The sequence below is a fragment of the Schistocerca nitens genome, chromosome 7 (genome assembly GCF_023898315.1).
Source record: "Schistocerca nitens isolate TAMUIC-IGC-003100 chromosome 7, iqSchNite1.1, whole genome shotgun sequence".
NCBI classification, from domain to species: Eukaryota; Metazoa; Arthropoda; class Insecta; order Orthoptera; family Acrididae; genus Schistocerca; species Schistocerca nitens.
The window spans coordinates 167,369,084-167,387,128 of NC_064620.1; positions in this window are offsets into that span (position 1 = coordinate 167,369,084).

Sequence of the window (18,045 nt, forward strand, 5' to 3'; positions counted from 1 at the left end):
GGCTATGGGCTTACCCTTAGATGGAGCTCACAACATGCTTAAAAAGGCTGGCTGATACTAATACCACGGAGTTGTACTACTATCCGAACTGTATGATGTTATAAGCCGGCCGGAGTGGCTGAGCGGTTCTAGGCGCTACAGTCTGGAACCGCGCGATCGCTACGGTCGCAGGTTCGAATCCTGCCTCGGGTATGGATGTGTGTGATGTCCTTAGGTTAGTTAGGTTTAAGCAGTTCTAAGTTCTAGGGGACTGATGACCACAGCAGTTAAGTCCCATAGTGCTCAGAGCCATTTGAACCATTTTTGTATGATGTTATTGTCAATGTTCGTATAGCACAAGAAATAATTACGATGATTTTTGCTCAGTATCAATGGTAAACGCAGTTGTAAATGCAGAATACTCAATTCTACTAACACGTAATGATGCTCTCTGATATGAAAGGTTGCAAATTAGAAAGTGCAACCCCATTAAAGCCACCTTAATGGAGCTTTGCTATTTTCAATAAAAATAAATGCACTTTTCTTGGGCGCCTTGGCCCCGGACACTTCAGATTTCTGAGTGCTTGTCGTTATTAGAATATTAAGTCTCACGTACCTTTCGTCGTTTGCAGACGCGCAGTGCCGGTCTGCAACACGAAGCTGAAATGCTGTGTTAAAGTGCACCAAAATCTTGACGGTTATGTGAAAGGCTTTGATTGTTGTGTGAGTAATGTTAATTTCTTTTCAACTGCGAGTTTAAGCAGTCATGCAAGTTTATGTTTAGCGTATTAGACATGAAGTGTAGCAAAGCTAAATGTAGCGCACATTAAAATCCGACCAGCTTCATTGTTCTGTTAATGAGAAGAGACTCTGGGCTTTCTATACGGTTCGTATTGAAATCTTGTTATACAGCTGATTAAAATTCTTTGAAAGCTATTTTCTATTTACGTCTGAATTACAACTATTTTTATGTAGTGAATCGCGTGAGACCTGATCCGAGCTAACTGGTCCAGGCTAACACAAAAACTGTTTTTGCAATGAAATCTTAACTCACTTTCAAGTGAAACACTTAAGCAGATAATTCTCAGCGAGTGAGTTCCTATTTTTAAGCCATGTGGCGTAATGAAAACCTTAAAATTATGTTCTCGCTCGTAATGGCGTCTTTGAAACAAAATCAGCTCAGTATATGAAAACTGCAAATGATTCAGTAATAATTATGGGATGCTTTTCCCTACACTATTGAAAGGAAAACACAAGTTTACAAATTTATAGAATTAATTATTATTATCATAAGACCGCTTTTTCTTACATTATTCGTAATAAACACATACCATTCTCATCACGAATCGTCAATGACGTCCTTCTACAATCAAGAACAAAACGAAGAGTAGTTAGTTTTTTCTCTTTCTTCCTCGTTAAAACACTGTCTACTCAATTGTATCTTTGTTCACAGGTTATCCTTCAAATACATAGTTTTCGTATTAATAGTAATTTTCATTGTTCTTTTTCTATATCATTTTACAATATTTCACTGCAATAATCACAACACATAATCTTTATGGCTTTTATCAATATTTTCGTTACTACGATTGTTTTTATATCGTTGCACTAGTTTCGTAAATTTTCACAATAACGTCATGGGGATGGCACAGAGTCCACCACCAGCTAAAAAATCGTGAAAACAATTCTTGCATAAGAATTTTAAAGCAAATTCTTAAATGTAGATCAAGCATAGGCACCTGATGTGTCTATGCGTGACAACTGGACACATTACATAACTATAACAACATTAAGCAAGGCAAATTTTTTGAAAGAGAACGCTGGCTTGCGGATTAAGACAAGTCACTTCAAAACTACCCAGGGCAGACGGACAATACACAGTCTTAGAATCACAGAGCCAAATAGTAAGGCATGCATGATGATTCAATGAACATAACCAACATAAATATCCGTTCAAACCGCTTGAGGAGCGGGAAATCGGTCCACAGAGCTGAACAACTAGTTGCGCGCAACACAAGCGAACCAGACCTTTGCCTTCTGCCCAGTCCAGGCGAAGAAGAGCGAACGACAACAGGAAAAGACGTCGTGCCGATCCGCACCGCGTTTCCGTTGCCCCAAGCACTGCTGCTGCCCCCATCTCCACGCTGTGCGAAAACTACCCGCCAACTGCCTGCGCCATGCTCTTCGGAGACTTCTCTGTAAGCGCGACTCTAGCGGCCGCTTTTCAAGACTTCGGCGAGGTAGAGTTGGCCGCACAAGGGAGTGATCCGTGCCCCCTGGTGAGACGCGAGCTAAAAGTTATCGATAGTGAAATGAGCCGTCACGGCTCAGATGGAGCAGCGTGACTTGTAAAACGTTAAAGGAAAGAAGGAAGATTGTAGTTTAACGCCCCGACTACAGCGAGGTCATTAAGAGGTGGGGCACAAGCTTGTACATCTACATCTCCATACAGTCTCCACGAGCGACCAGACGGTGTGTTGCGGAAGGCACCCCCTACCACTACTAGTCATTTCCTTTCATATATATATATATATATATATATATATATATATATATATATATATATATATATAGTCTCCGTTCTTTCGGGCATATATATGTACAGGGTGTTTCAAAAATGACCGGTATATTTGAAACGGCAATAAAAACTAAACGAGCAGCGATAGAAATACACCGTTTGTTGCAATATGCTTGGGACAACAGTAAATTTTCAGGCAGACAAACTTTCGAAATTACAGTAGTTACAATTTTCAACAACAGATGGCGCTGCGGTCTGGGAAACTCTATAGTACGATATTTTCCACATATCCACCATGCGTAGCAATAATATGGCGTAGTCTCTGAATGAAATTACCCGAAACCTTTGACAACGTGTCTGGCGGAATGGCTTCACATGCAGATGAGATGTACTGCTTCAGCTGTTCAATTGTTTCTGGATTCTGGCGGTACACCTGGTCTTTCAAGTGTCCCCACAGAAAGAAGTCACAGGGGTTCATATCTGGCGAATAGGGAGGCCAATCCACGCCGCCTCCTGTATGTTTCGGATAGCCCAAAGCAATCACACGATCATCGAAATATTCATTCAGGAAATTAAAGACGTCGGCCGTGCGATGTGGCCGGGCACCATCTTGCATAAACCACGAGGTGTTCGCAGTGTCGTCTAAGGCAGTTTGTACCGCCACAAATTCACGAAGAATGTCCAGATAGCGTGATGCAGTAATCGTTTCGGATCTGAAAAATGGGCCAATGATTCCTTTGGAAGAAATGGCGGCCCAGACCAGTACTTTTTGAGGATGCAGGGACGATGGGACTGCAACATGAGGCTTTTCGGTTCCCCATATGCGCCAGTTCTGTTTATTGACGAAGCCGTCCAGGTAAAAATAAGCTTCGTCAGTAAACCAAATGTTGCCCATATGCATATCGCCGTCATCAATCCTGTGCACTATATCGTTAGCGAATGTCTCTCGTGCAGCAATGGTAGCGGCGCTGAGGGGTTGCCGCGTTTGAATTTTGTATGGATAGAGGTGTGAACTCTGGCGCATGCGACGATACGTGGACGCTGGCGTCATTTGGACCGCAGCTGCAACACGGCGAACGGAAACCCGAGGCCGCTGTTGGATCACCTGCTGCACTAGCTGCGCGTTGCCCTCTGTGGTTGCCCTACGCGGTCGCCCTACCTTTCCAGCACGTTCATCCGTCACGTTCCCAGTCCGTTGAAATTTTTCAAACAGATCCTTTATTGTATCGCTTTTCGGTACTTTGGTTACATTAAACCTCCGTTGAAAACTTCGTCTTGTTGCAACAACACTGTGTTCTAGGCGGTGGAATTCCAACACCAGAAAAATCCTCTGTTCTAAGGAATAAACCATGTTGTCTACAGCACACTTGCACATTGTGAACAGCACACGCTTACAGCAGAAAGACGACGTACAGAATGGCGCACCCACAGACTGCGTTGTCTTCTATATCTTTCACATCACTTGCAGCGCCATCTGTTGTTGAAAATTGTAACTACTGTAATTTCGAAAGTTTGTCCGCCTGAAAATGTACTGTTGTCCCAAGCATATTGCAACAAACGGTGTATTTCTATCGCTGCTCGTTTAGTTTTTATTGCCGTTTCAAATATACCGGTCATTTTTGAAACACCCTGTATATATGGTTAAGGCTCACCGGCCTTCTGTGCGGCTGCACAAACAGTTCCCGAACTCTTACGGGAATCGACAAAAAGCCGCGAGTAATGAGTATAATGGCCAGGGGCACTATGAATATAGTGCGGGACAATAAGTTGGGAATGTGGGTCTCACTGGAGGCGTGCCAGAGATAAGTCCCTGCAGTCGCATTATTCTCTGTGTCCTCCGTGGCTCAGCAGATGTGACACAACTAGAGATGGTACTTGCAAAATACTGTTCCGCATCAGGTGCGTGGATAAATGAAAACAAAAGTAAATTTCTAAATACAAAGCGGCTTGCTAACCTGCGCATTGAATGGGCGAACCATGTTAATGAACACAAAGCTCTTGGAACAACATTGACAGCTTCCCTTTTAAAAATGATAGCAATAAACTGGCGTGAGGTGGCAAGAAAAATCAAGGGAGCCTTGACTGAAAACGGTCGACGTTCCAGAGAATATTGTTTATCAACACGTATATTTTATCCAAGTCCTACTACATAGCACAGGTTCTCCCCATTGCATCAGTGGTGGTGAAGACGATCGTGTCCAGCTTAGCAACGTTATTGTGGAAAGAGAAATTGTTTCGAGTGCCCGTGAAGACAGCAGTTTTGGAGGCAAGCAATGAAGGAATGGGTCTAACCGACATCAAGTCTAAAGCGATGGCACTGAATGTCAAACGAACATGGAGCATAATGTGTAACGATCCAGGGCGCATTCCAGCAAAACTATACGACATTCTCAGGCCAGAAAGTGTAGAGCCGCCGATAAATATACAAAAAATAAGTTTTAAGTTAAAACACAATAGGGAGTGTTATCTTGAAATAAGCTATCTCAGCAAAAAGCTTTTAAACTCCACAAACGTTACAGCAAAGGCGATTTTAGCTAAAAGACGGAAACATGAAATGAAAACTAACATAGAAACTAAATCTGCTGGAATAGCTTGGAATGTGGTCTGGAAAAACATCAGCAGTGATGTTCTTTCGTCTGACGTGAGAACAGCGTGGTACAAGGTAGTCAATAACATCATCAGCACAAATGAGCGTCTCTTTGCCATCGATTTAAGTGACACTAACCTCTGCAGCAAATGCGACCTCGTTGATAGTGTGCCTCATCGTTACACATGTGGAGATCGGATTATCAACTGGAGGTGTAACAGGGAAAAAATTGCTCAAATAACAAGAACATCAGCAAACAATGTATCGACTAGCATTTTCTTCAGACCAGAAGAAAGTTATTACCCTCAGGCAAAAAATAAGGCAGTGATTTGGTTAATGGGCAAATATAAAAGTTACGTTTTTAACAATATTGGGAGTGATGAACATATTGAATACAAGACGTATATGGAAAATGAACTCGAAAAAACACTTAAGTATCAGAATCACAATAAGAAATATGGTAACATGCTCCGAATTGTCTTCAACAGAATGGGTATCGGTTAGGAACTGGATTCCTCGTAGAGAGGGGATGGGTTGGGTCACGTTTCCGACCCTAACCTCACCTGCAAGTCACACATGAAAAATAAATCAGTAGTACAGCAGATACAAGAATATGAAGACAAACATCTGGTGTCTGATGTAAAGGAAGATCTTGAACTCCCTAAGGATGCGTTTAGAAGGCTGGAACTGACAAAAATAACAAGGCAGTGAAGGACTTTGCGATGTCGCTGTTCGGGACTGCTCTTCTGTCCATGTAATTTACCCTGTAGGAACACACATCAAGGATTTACTGGATTATTAATTTGCGTCTGGGAAATGATGATGAGGAACCTCAGGCAGCAAAAAAAGAAAATGTGCATGCTGAACTGCTACCATTTCAAGGTGACAGTAAAGTTGCTAAATGTGTGCTACTGCTAAAGACTGAATATGATTCCTAATTCTTTGAATGCTTTACTTTCTGACTGCAATTATCTGTCGCCATATTTATGTCATTTCATTGTAGCCATTTCTGTTACTGTTTTTGTGGAATAAAAAAAAAGTTGGATAGAGCGTCTGCCATGTAAGCAGGAGATCCCGGGTTCGAGTCCCGGTCGTGGATAAAGCGATGGCACTGAATGTCAAACGAACATGGAGCATAATGTGTAACGATCCAGGGCGCATTCCAGCAAAACTATACGACATTCTCAACTGTCACCGTTGACTTACATCGGCACCTGTATGCAGCTAGGGGTATTCATTTCATTGTAATTTCCTTTCCTGTTGTACTCGCAAATAAAATGAGGGAAAACGGCTGTCTATACGTCTCCGCATGTGCCCTGATTTCTCGTATCTTATGTTTCTAGTCCTTAGCCAGATGTATGTTGGCGGCAGTAGAATCGTTCTGTAGATGCTGGTTTTCTAAATTTTCTCAGCAGCGTTCCTCGGAAAGAACGTTGCCTTCCCTCCACGGATTCGCATTTGAACTCCCTTAGCATCTACGTAACACTTAGGTCTTGTTCGAACCTACTGGTAACAAATCTAACTGCATACCTCTGAATTTCTCCAATGTCTCTCTTTAATCCGACATGGCGCGGATCCCAAACTCCCGATCAGTACTCAAGAGTACGTCGCTCTGGAGATCTAAATACGTTCGCCTTTACAGATGAAGCACCCTTTCCTAAATTTTTCCCAGTAAGTCGAAGTCGACCATTCGCCTTCTCTACCACAATCTTCATGTGCTCGTTCCATCTCATGCTGTTTTGCAACGTTACGCCCAGATATTTGAATAACGTGACCGTATCGAACAGTGTCTTGAAAGGAGGGTATAAGATGAACATCAACAAAAGCAAAACTAGGATAATGGAATGTTGTCGAATTAAGTCGGGTGATGCTGAGGGAATTAGATTAGGAAATGAGACACTTAAAGTAGTAAAGGAGTTTTGCTATTTGGGTAGCAAAATAACTCACCATGGTCGAAGTAGGATATAAAATGTAGACTGGCAATAGCAAGGAAAGCGTTTCTGAAGAAGAAAAATTTGTTAACATCGAGTGTAGATTTAAGTGTGAGGAAGTAGTTTCTGAAAGTATTTGTATGGAGTGTAGCCATGTATGGAAGTGAAACGTGGACGATAATTAGTTTACACAAGAAGAGAATAGAAGCTTTCGAAATGTGGTGCTACAGAAGAATGCTGAAGATTAGATGGGTAGCTCACATAACTAATGAGGAAGTATTGAATAGAATTGGGGAGAAGGGGAGCTTGTGGCACAGCTTGACTAGAAGAAGGGATCGGTTGGTAGGACATGTTCTGAGACATCAAGGGATCACCAATTTAGTATTGGAGGGCAGCGTGGAGGGTAAAAATCGTAGAGAAAGACCAAGAGATGAATACACTAAGCAGATTCGGAATGATGTAGGCTGCAGTAGGTACTGGGAGATGAAGAAGCTTGCACAGTAGATAGAGTAGCATGGAGAGCTCCATCAAACCAGTCTCAGGACTGAAGACCACAACAACAACAACAATCAAGTAGTACACTACTAATGCTGTATCCGAACATCACTGGTTTGTGTTTACTACTAATCCGCATTAACTTACATTTTGCTACATTTAGAGCAAACTAGTACAACTAGAAATTTTGTCTAAGTCATCTTGTATCCTCCTACAGTCACTCAACTTCGACACTGTCATCAGCCAACAAACGCAGATTGCTGCCCACTCTGTCCGCCAGATCATTTAAGTACACAGAAAATAATAGCGATCCTATCACACTTTCCTGGGGATCTTCAGAGGCATCAATTCGTTCAAATGGCTCTAAGCACTATGGAACTTATCATCTGAGGTCATCAGTCGCCTAGACTTAGAACTACTGAAACCTAACTAACCTAGGAACATCGCAGACCTCCATGCCCGAGGCATGATTCGAACCTGAGACCGTAGCAGCAGCGCGTTTTCGGACTGAAGCCCCTAGAACCGCTCTACCAGTAGGGCCGGCTCAGAGGTATCCTTGTCTCTAATGAATACGCGCTGTTCAGGACAACGTATTGTGTTTTCCTACTTGAGATGTTTTAGAGCCTTTCACATATCTGGAAACGTATTCCACATGCTCGCAGGACAGTGTCGCTGCGATGCTGGCGTCCTTTTTTTAAATCAAGGCGCTCTGGTGATCACCACCATCATGGTGATCACCAGTCATTACAGTTTGAAAGGCGTTGCACTGAGATTAGCCTGGCCCAAAATTACTCATGTACAGAGTAAACGATGATGTGTTATTTCCGACTCAGTCTCGTCTCGGAGACACATGGAAAAATCAGCAGACAAGCTTTTTTTATTTATAACTTAATTTCTCTGTAAAACAAGTTTAGTATTAGAACGTACCTCCAGACTAGCAAGGAGGTGTATGGACAATGTGACAAAACCTCAGTGCATCTGAAGACCTCATAATGGTTTGAAGACGAAATAACCTAGCACTTGTACATTTACATCCAGCTAGATACCGAGAATTCTTTCTTCATTCGAACACAAAGCAGAGAACGAAATGAAAGTCCATAAGCGAGTGGGATTGTAATGTGCTTGTCTAAGCAGTCATGTTTGATAAGGAGCTATAGTAGGGCAATAATCTGTCCAGCCCTATGTAGAGTAGTTCTGAAGTAACATTCTCATCATACACTATGGGAAAACCACAATACCTCTGCACAACTTCTGACATGGAGAGTCCCAAGACTACGTGATGGCCTGTAAACGTAGTTAGCGGCAAGTGAATTGAAATGAAGTAAACAAATTTAACGTATACAGGGTCATTCCATGATCATATACCAAACTCTCAAGGATGATGGAGATGGTTAAAAGTATCAACTTGAAGTAAGAGGCCATGGTCCGGAAACAAATGAAATTAACTAAACAAATTTAACGTATTGTAGCGGAATCACCGTTTAGGATAGGGAAAGTTAGTTTTGTGCAATATTCTGAGCACAAGTTACGGCCAGGTGCGGGTCGGATTGCAGTGAGTTACGCATACCAACAGTTGAGAAGTAGAATAGAGGCCACAGGGCCGTAAAATAGCTGAAAGAGTATACGCAGCGGTTTTGCATGTCGCAAATCACAGGCAGAAGGAGCCCACTGGCCAACCTGGAGTGTTATAACTACATGACGTGAAGTGACGCGTATGGCAAAACAAAGGTGTACAGCCACGTATAAATAGGTGCGGGTTTCTAACGAGATTCATTCAAGTGTGGCAGCTCTCCTGGACGGCGGGGCGTGTAACACCGCCAGATACACGCAGCAGCAGATTGGGCGCCAGCGTTCCAGTCGCTGGTTCGACCCTCTGAGGCTGATGCGGGGAATGTAGGCAGCAGATTCAGCTGCAGCTTGCAGGCGCTTGTCGCCGCCTCCTAAACCACGCCGGCGAGGGAACACAGTGCAGACTACCTTGCAGTTGTCAGAGAGCCGCTTGGCAGCTCCTCGGAGCGTCACTGAGGCAACAAGGACGAGGACAGCTGAGTCGGCAGCCGGCGCATCCTGACACCATCGGAACTCCGCGGCTGTCCAAGGCTGGCTCGACACAGCATTGCATTGCACGAACTGCTGGGGTGCTTCCTCAGCATTGCAGGGCCCTGTGAGGCAGAGTGAGGTGTACGATGGCACTGTAGTTGGAAACAATAAATCATTTGGAAAGCTCGGACGAATCTTAATATGGTGCCTTCTACCTCTTCCCACTACATTTGGACATCCTGATACATTCGGTGGCAGAAGTTTCCACTACAGTATACATGGTCATACCGTGATCATGTTACAAACTTTCAAGGATGATGGAGATAGTTAAATGTATCAATTTCAGGTAAGAGACTGTGGTCCAGAAACGACCCAGAAACGACCGAGTCAAAAGTTGTAAGAGAAAATTACCTCTGTCGATGGTATACATATACTGGTACTGTTGTAGTGCAGACTGCAGTGCAGGCAAGCGCAATGAGCACAAAGATGTAGAGGAGGTTCCAAGATCTGGAGCCCCACTTAACTTTGGACTGAGGGTTCGTGCACACCTGGATCAGTACCTCTCTGAAAAGTTGGTAGGCAGAGGAGGTACTGTTTCGTGGACAGCATACTCACCTGATCTGATCCCACGACTTCTTCTTGTAGGCCATGTGAAAGGTTTTGAATACTGGACACCTGCCGAGACTGGACCAGAATTCTGGCTGCCTGCGACACTTCATCTGTGCAACGATGCCATGCCTGCACTGACGCTGGAGTACACAATTTTGAACAACTGTTTTAGATGTAGCAGCTTGTGAAATTTGTGCAGATAAATGAAATTCGTTATTACTGTACTGCAGGCCTAGGAGTTTCAGTCTCTCCGACATCACATTTTATGCATCGTTACTAGTCCAGCAGCCGGCCGCGGTGGTCTAGCGGTTCTAGGCGCTCAGTCCGGAACCGCGCGACTGCTACGGTCGCAGGTTCGAATCATGCCTCGGGCATGGATGTGTGTGATGTCCTTAGGTTAGTTAGGTTTAAGTAGTTCTGAGTTCTTGGGGACTGATGACCACAGATGTTAAGTCACATAGTGCTCAGAGCCATTTGAACTAGTCCAGCAACAAGGCAAATTATAATGGGGTATTAGAGAGTGTTCAGCATGAATTCCATACATCGTGATCCGGATTCAGAAGTTGGATGCTTAAGTTTCAGTGCTGCGTGAGGCTGATGGTGGAACTTCAGCAGATTTTCCATAGTACCTTCCGACTTGTTACTTTCTGGACACATTTGCTCTTCTCCATCCTCCCTGAAAGTTTGTAATATCGTCACAGAATCACCCTGTATGCTTATAAAAATCATTCTACGTACACATTCCAAATGAAAAAAAAGAGTTTTCCATGTTTTTTACAGTTTATTGTAGAAATTACTAAACTTACACACCAATTAATTAATTTATAATGAATAAGGGGAACAACAGTTGGTACCTCTAGGATACGTAATATTCGGTGCAATAAACTGTTCTACCATCATCGTTATTCTGACCTGACATTTTAATAAAAATATGAATCAAATGCACATTCTCACTTAAATTCGCATCTGGAGCATCAAAAGCAGCACACAAGCAACAGTATGTCAATACTGTACTTGTACAGTACCTTGGAATAGCTCTCCTTCATTACTAAATTATCCTGTTGAAATCGCTTACCACGTTCGTCAAACCTGCTCCTCAGTTTTCAGGAAAGAACTAGCCTAGCTTTTCATAAAATAGCAACAGTTCACCCACAAGCTCCTTATTATTTTGGGTTCTCTTATTTCCTAAGAAACTGAAAGAAACGTTTTTAAAACTTTCCCAGGCACCCTTGTCATTACCACATAACATTTCCTCAAATTGCTTGTCTGTGAGTAGATTCGAATCAGTAGACCAACAAAGATACCCTCTTCGACATTTGATTCACCCAATAGTTGGAATTTTCCGTCAAGTGTTCAGACGTTTCGCTTTTTTGGCACAGTTTCTATAGAAAAAAATATACAAAATCCTTTGCAGAAAAACATAGAGACTAATAGTACAATCAAGCCCACTCCTCAGCAGTGATCGAAGTAAGGGACTGAACTAGTACGTGTGGTTTCATTCGAAAAGTGAGGTGCCAAAGCAAGGTTGGCACCTCGCAACGCCACTACAAGAAAAGACAGTCGCTGCAAGCCGCATTGACGAATGAGCGACAACGGCGTAGCCACGCCCAAAAACATTTCGCTGTACCACCGCATCTGCTGTTCTACATACGGCCGAGCACAGCTCTGCTCATCGCAGTTTGCAAGCACTGATGTAACAACTATAACGACTTCTGATACCAAATGTAACAATTGTGTTACTAAATGTGACACTTCTGTCACTAAATGTAACTGGGTTTTCTCTTTTGATGCAAGTCAATTGTCAGGATGAGCATTCTAAAGCATTCTGTCAGGGTGAAAATATTAAATAATTTAACTTTTCTCTCTTAACAACATGTGGGCAGGGTGGGTTCTTCCTTGGCTCGGGTATGAGGTCGAATGAAACATCATTTTTACATAAGATAACTTTTATTGAAGATTTGTACAACTGTATCTTACGGGATGTTCTGGTTCGGAGAGCGGCAGCTGTGTCGTTTGTGAAGTCTTCTGCTGCGGCAGCGGCGGCGGCGGCGGCGGCGGCGGCGGCGTCTGATTACGCGTAGCGGTGTGTATCTTGTGTCGCTGTCTCGCTCAGTTGACTGGAGAAGCGCAGCGCGAGGTGGCCCGTTTAATTATTGCGAGCGAAATCGTGCATCGGATGATATCTTGGGTGTCGCGTCCCAGTGTTTCTCTTCTCTAAGCGGCCGCGTGTGTTCTGCGTCGGCCAGCGGAGCGGTGCGGCGGGGGAAGGCCAGTGTGGCGGACTCGAACCACGGACTCCCGCTTGCCAGTCTTCGGCTGTCAGGTCTTCATCCCAGCTCACAGGTGACTACTGATGTGAGGCCGTCTCCTTCCCGTCCTCACGAGTCACCCGGGTATGTAAAAACCAGACTTCAAATACCTTTTAACTTCTGTTTCTGGCGCCGTGGCTGCTGCTTGCTATTCCATTACAGCGGCGGACTTGGTGCGTCTGTGCATGATGCAGTCTCTTCTTGCATGACGGTCTTCAGCACCGAAACTGACTGAAAACTTCTTCGTCTTCTTCGTCTCTTCTCTCCGTCTCCGTCTTCGTCTCCGTCTCCGTCTTCATCTGACTTCCTCTGGCTGGCCCACTGCGTCTCGTGTATTTATTCACTTCAGTTTACTGGAGGTGAACGACTTCACGGTCATTGCCTCGTCTGTCACGTTGAAAAGCTTCTCGAAGAATCTTCTTAACGTCGGTCGTTGGCTCTTGGAATGTAGGCGAGGGCCTTTGCTCACATACGACAACTGAGAAACACGTGAGCCGGTCGGGCGATGCCCTGACGGCTGAATCGACAGCGCCCGCTTATGTGGAAGTTGCTGACTCCACGGTCATTGTCTCTTCTGTTCTGCTGCTCGGCCCGCTGTTTGCGAGTATGTAACTCTCTAAACTAAACCAAGTTTTTCATTTATATTCTAATTTCTAGTTCACTTTGGTTTCACTAATTGATTTACTTAAGTACCACTCAACATTCCTCCACCCTTCGGAGAAATTCGCCCTCGAATTTACTACTCAACATTCCTCCACTCTTCACACGGCAAAAGTACAAGCAATGAAAACTCTCGACTTAGAAGATTACACACGCTTCACATTAAGTATGTGGAAAATACTCTATCACTTTACAAAAGCACTGTACGGTCATGAATCACATAGTTCTTACATAAATTTTTGTAATAAGTGTAACAAACCTTGATGACAATGAATAAACAAAAATAGATTATTCACTTAGAAAGTAACATAGAAACACCTGTTTAATGTACCCTATACTAATGCAAGAATATCTATTCTACAGTATTGTTTATTTTAACATGAGTCTGTATAATAAAGAATGAAGTACAATAAACAAAATTAATACACTAATGCTCAAAAGTAACTACTGAAGTACACCAGTTAAGAGTGTGGTATCCAGGTAACAGGGATTTGATGAAGTGGTATATTATTATTTGGCTTCTTTTTTCGTCTTAGATAAAAGAAAACTGTACAAAGTAGAAACACCAACACAAAGGTTCCAGATATACCCGTTCCTAAATTTATACTTTTACTTTTGTTTTCACTTTTTAACTTTAAAACATGTAGCATCATAACATTGCCATCAATTTTGCCTTGCTGTGAGTTTATGGACATATCTAATGACTTCAGAAGGGAACTGTCAAGGGAGTCATTGAGGTAGGATAGGTTTTATGTAGGAAATGCTTGCATGGCGTTTTCTGAAAAAAGCAAACAACATGGTTATGAACCTACCAATCTCGTAAAAACAAAAACAAAGAAATGAAGGAATACATTGTTAACTACAAGATCTACATGTTTCTACGTTCAAGTTTTCTTTCTTAATAAATAAACCATTATAATTTATTAATTATTTACATTTGTATATTATCCACAGTCTACTAAGATTCCACTAGGACATTCGTACTCTTGATCGAAGATTGTATGGTGCCATGTCTGTATGTTGTGCTGGCGTGGCCATTCGTTTTCCTTTACGGGAACTTCCTCCACCCTTCGGAAAAGCAGACACTATTGTTGAAGGAATTACTTCTGGAGCGCCCTTAAAAGGTTTTAAACGACTTGCATGGACAATGGTAGTTCGGGTGGGCAGTTGCAATTTAACGTTGACTGGTGACGTGATCTCAATAATTTGATAAGGACCTCTGTAGTTTGTTACAAATTTCTTCGTTTTTCCTCTCGCAATATAAGGAGTTGAAAGCATAACCCACTGACCGATTTTGTAATTTGGATATTTAGCTTGGGTATTACCTAATCTTTCCTGTCGTTCCAAAGCCTTTGTATTAGATTTTTGAACCTTTTTCCATACATCCTTCATCATTCGACTGAAATCTCTTACTGTTTCTTCGACTTTTCCGTTTTTCTGCCTGATTACATCAAAAGGGGACGGCATTTTTCTCCCATAGACCACTTCATAAGGTGACATGCCAGTTGCTTCATGCGTTTTAGCGTTGTATACCGACACGATTATTGGTAAATACGTATCCCAATTAGAATGTTGTTCGTTAATATAATAACTAAGCATCTTGCCAATTGTCCGATGAACTCTTTCTGTGCGTCCGTTGCACTGAGGGTGTAACGGAGTTGTGCGTAATTTGCGTACTTTTAGTAAGTGGCATAGCTGTTTCATTAATTCAGACATAAAATTAGATCCCTGATCTGTGATAATAGCTTCAGGTACGCCCAAGTTAAGTATCCAGTTGTTAACTAAAGCTTGGGCAACTGTATTTGCTTGTTGATCTGGGAGACTCACCATAGCTAGATAGCGTGAAAAGTGATCTATAATTGTAAGAACATACTTATTACCAGCAGGTGTTTTATGAAATGGCCCGTAGAGATCCACTCCGCAGATTTGATATGGACATGAAGCCTCGGGGACCCTCTGTAAGGGTATTTTTGAACGAGAAAGTTCAGCTCGTTGTGCGCACGCAATGCAATTACGAACGTACTGCGCAACATCCTGCTTTCTGCTTTGCCACCAAAATCGCTCTGCTACACGTCTTTCGATTGTCCGCTGTCCACCGTGTCCTGCAGGGATATGATCATGGGCCTCTGCCATTATCTCTTGTCTAAGGTGTAGGGGAACAACAATTCGCGGTCCAAGTTTTGTTTTACGGCATAATACACCATCTTCAAAGCAAAATTGTTTTTGAGTTGCGAATTTTTTGCATTCTGTATCCTGATCTTGTGCCTTTCTCCAGTCCTCAGTATCTCGGCCTGTTGCTTCCAAAAGTGCTATTTTCCGACTTAGACAATCTGCATTTGTGTGTTTTTTGCCTGGTTTATGGATAACTTCGAAATCCATTTCGGAAAGACATAGGGCCCAACGCGTGAGACGACTAGATGGATCCTTTAATCCAAGCAACCATTTTAAAGCTGCGTGGTCTGTAATGACTTTGAATTTCCTACCATACAAGTAGCATTTAAAGTATTTGATACCATAAATAACACTTAACAATTCTTTCTCCGTTGTGGAATAATTTCTTTCTGCCGTTGTTAGTTGTCTCGAAGCGTAGGCTATGGGGTGTTCCGTGCCATTAATATTCTGACTCAAAACAACTCCTACTGAATGACCACTTGCGTCACAGGATAAAATAAATTCTTTATTATAATCTGGGTAGGCTAATACTGGACTGTGTGTTAACTTATCTTTAAGGGTTTGAAATGCTGATTCACAATCTTCAGACCAATGAAATTTTGCACCCTTTTTCAATAATTGGGTTAAGGGTCGGGCAATTTCAGCAAAATTTTGAACATATTTCCGGTAGTACGATGCGAGACCAATGAAACTTTGTACTTCCTTAACGCGTTGTGGTGTCGGGAAGTCCTTAACTGCCGAAATTAATCGAGGATCTGTTTTAATTCCTTTTTCACTAATGACATGCCCTAGGTATGTAACCTCTGTCAATGCAAAAGTACATTTTTCCATATTTAATGTTAATTTAGCTTTTCTAAGTCTCTGAAAAACATTACGCAGACGCACAGCATGTTCATAAATGTCTTTGGAAAATACAATAATATCGTCTAGATATACACAACATTGCTGAGTTTTGAGTCCTCGCAATACTCCATCGAGCAGTCTTTGAAAAGTTGCTGGTGCATTTTTCAAACCGAAAGGCATTCTTTTAAATTGCCAGTGGCCTCCAGGGGTAGAAAATGCTGCTTTATGCCTATCTTCAGGTGCAACTTCCAATTGATGATATCCGCTACGTAGATCGATTGTTGAAAAGTATTTACTGTTACCCAAACTGTCAATGATATCGGTAATGTTTGGAAGAGGATAAACATCTGAGATAGTTTGTTTGTTAAGGTGTCTGTAGTCACAACAAAATCTATATCGTTTCGTACCGTCGGGGGACTTCTTTGGAATAATTACGATATTTGAATTATAAGGCGAATCAGAATATTCTATAATTCCATCTTTTAGATGCTGTTCTATAAATTCATCCAGTACTGGCTGTAAGTGATGCGCAACTCTATAAGGCTTCCTATAAACTGGGGGGCTATTTCCTGTTGGTATCCTATGCTGTGTGATATCTGTTGCTGGCAGTGGACCTTCTGCCTTAAATAAATCTTGAAACTCAACTAAAACTGCTTCTATCGTGTCTCTATCATTTCCTTTCAAATGCTCAATCTTCTGGCGTAATGCGGTTTTATAGGCGTCTGGTTTCTGACCATCATTAATATCTGACCAAATGAAATCTTCTTCTTCAAAAGTACTGACTGTAGCAACTAATGTTCCCTTATGCAACTCTTTGTCCTCCACTCCGAAATTGTCAATATGTACCGGTACTTTTCTTTCTCCTTCAACGTCTTGAACCCGTACAACACTTCTACGTACAAAACAATGTGATACATCTAATTCCTCATTTTCCTCTAAAGGCTCTATTAGACATACTGTATCTGTAGGTACTTCGGGGTCAACTGTCATCCAGAAAAGTTTTCCTGGGCCAGATGGTATCTGATCCCGCGAATCAACCTTCAAGGACGTTGCACGCAGTATAGTTGATTTCGCCTTCCGGTTAGGGAAATCTTGCGGCAGAGGGCCCTTTGCAGCGGTGTCACCTAGCTGAAACACTATTCCGCTAAGTTCTACAGTTTGCTGTCTGAGGTCGATTTTAGCGTGATGTTTATTCAGGAAATCCAATCCTAGGATCGCGTCGTACCCTTCAGTTACCTTTGTTACCACTTCTACATCTTCTTGAAATTGTACACCGTGGATATAGAAAGTCAATGATGTACATCCTAATGACTTCACTGTACCTCCTCCTACTCCACTCAATCTATACCTTGGAGGGTCATATTTCTTTTCTCCAATACATTCATTACTTACTATTGATACATTTGCGCCTGTATCCACTAGTATCCTTGCCTCTTTATCCTGTATGGTAGCAGATAACCAGCATTCCGCCTTCACATTAGCCTTAATGGCATGAAATTTTATTGGGGACGCCTGGCGGCGGTTCCGACATTCCCGTTGGAGTTTAACTGATTTCTATTTCCAAAAACTTTCTTAGACCTACATTCCTTGAATGTGTGACCTATTCTTTGACAATTAGTGCATTAAGGTTGTCTGCAGTTTTTTGCTATATGGCCCTGTCGATCGCACCTAAAACATCGTACTCCTGCTGAAAATACATTTCGCTTCTCCTTGTATCTGGTGGCAATGTCAATTTCTTCGAAAGCTGCCGCCACAGATACAGCTTCTGCTAAATTTTTAGGAAACTCTGCCCTGACACGACGGGACGTTTCAAGAGGTAACCCACGTAAAAATGTATCCAGAGCTCTATCTTCTGCCTCTTGTAAAATAACTTTATTTGCTTCATCACTAGTTGTCAACTGA